This window comes from Psammomys obesus, unplaced genomic scaffold (genome assembly GCF_907164565.1).
Source record: "Psammomys obesus unplaced genomic scaffold, mPsaObe1.curated_primary_1811, whole genome shotgun sequence".
Taxonomy (NCBI): domain Eukaryota; kingdom Metazoa; phylum Chordata; class Mammalia; order Rodentia; family Muridae; genus Psammomys; species Psammomys obesus.
In genome coordinates this window covers 28,868,315-28,870,463 of record NW_026596069.1, presented here as the reverse complement: position 1 = coordinate 28,870,463, position 2,149 = coordinate 28,868,315, and positions in this window count along the sequence as shown.

Below are 2,149 nucleotides of genomic sequence, written 5' to 3'. Positions count from 1 at the left end.
TGGCACAGGAGACAACTTCCTGAAGAGAACACCAACAGCAAGGGCTCTAAGATCAACAATCAATAAATGAAACCTCATGAAAATTAAAAGCTTCTGATAGACTAAGATCAGAAAGGAGAGGAGAACCTCCCCTATCAGTGGACTTGGGGAGTGGCATGCATGAAGAAAGGGGAGGGAGGGTGGGATCGGGAGGGGAGGAGGGAAGGGCATATGGGGGGGATACAAAATGAATAAAGTGTAATTAATAAAAAATTAAAATAATAATAATAATGAAAAAAAATAAAAAAGTGTAAAACAGTAAAAAAAAAAAAGCTTCTGTAAAGAAAAGTACACTGTTGTCAAAACAAAATGACTACCTACAGATTGGGAAAGGATCTTCACCAACACTATATCTGACAGAGGGCTGATTTCCAGAATATATAAAGAACTAAAGAAGTTAGAAAGCAATAAATCAAGTAATCCAAATAAAATGGGGTACAGGGCTAAACAGAGAATTCTCTGTAGAGGAATATAGAATGGCAGAGAAACACTTAAAGAGATGCTCAATGTCCTTAGCTATCAGAGAGATGCAAATCAAAATGACCCTGAAATTTCACCTTACACCCATCAAAATGGCTAAAATAAAAAAACTCAAATGACAACACATGCTGGAGAGATTGTAGAGAAAGGGTGACCCTCTTCCATTGCTGGTGGGAATGTAAACTGGTACAAATACTTTGGAAAGCAATCTTCTGCTAACTTAGACAATTAGGAATAGTGCTTCCTCAAGACCCAGCTACACCACTCCTAGGCATATATCCAAAAGTTTCTCAAGTACAAAACAAAGACATTTGCTCAACCATGTTTGTAGCAGCTTTATTTGTAGTAGCCAGAACTTGGAAACAACCCAGATGTCCCTTGATGGAAGAATGGTATAGAAATTGTGGTACATTTACACAATGGAATACTACTCCGCAATTCAAAACAAGGAAATCATGAAATTTGCAGGCAAATGGTGGGATCTAGAAAAGAGCATCCTGAGTAAGGTATCCCTGGAGCAGAGAGACATACATGGTATATATTCACTTATAAGTGTGTACTAGAACTATAATAAAGGATAAACTAAAATACTAAAATATGCCCCCTAAACTAAGCAAAATATTAGATATAATTAGTATTGCCCCCTTAAACTAAGCAAAATATTAGACATAATTCTCACACTAATTATCAAAACTGTTGTAATAGTGTACTAGTGTTTGTATGCATTAAATTTATTTTATAGAAATTTCATTAAATTCTTGGATTCTTTTGGTATGACGATCATTTTTAAAATATTGATCCACATGTCCATGAGCATGGGTATACTTTTCATCTTCTGAAGTCTTTTTAAATTTTTCCTTCAATATCTTGAAGTGTTATTTTACAGGTCTTTCGTTTCCTTGGTTAAAATCAGTTCACTATATTTTACTTTGTAATTTGAGGCTACTGTCATAGGCTTTCTTTTCATTTGTACATAGGAAAATACTAATGTTTATGTATAATATTGAATCCTTCTACTTTGCTGAAAATATTTATTGATGGAGAAGGATAAGAGGGACTTCCTTAGAATCTTTTATGTATAAAATCAAAATATCTCAAAAATATTTGTTAAATTTTCTTTCCTATTACATTCTTATTGTTCTTATTACTTCAAGCTCTACTGTTTTAATGGAGACAGATCACCATTCTCACATAATTTATCAAGGAATTGAAAAAATAATTATACATTCCATATACAAACAATAACACCATGATATAAAACATTCCTAAATAATATAAAAATATTTGAGGTATCACAATTCCAGATTTAACTTGTACTACAGCTGTTATACTAATAAAAATAACAAAGTATTAGCATTAAAAATGCAGATACATTGACCAATGCAATAAAATTAAAGACACAGACATAACACCATCACACTATGGATGTGTAATTTTGATTTTGACAAATTACACAAACTAAAAGTAGAAAAGACTGAAGATGAGACAGTACCTTTAATAAATGAAGCTAGCTAAACAGGATAGCTGCATGAAGAAGAATATAAATAGAACCATACATATCACTCTAGGAAAAAATATGTTATAAATGTATAAAGGATATCAGGAGAAGGGCAGGTACTCCAAATCTAAT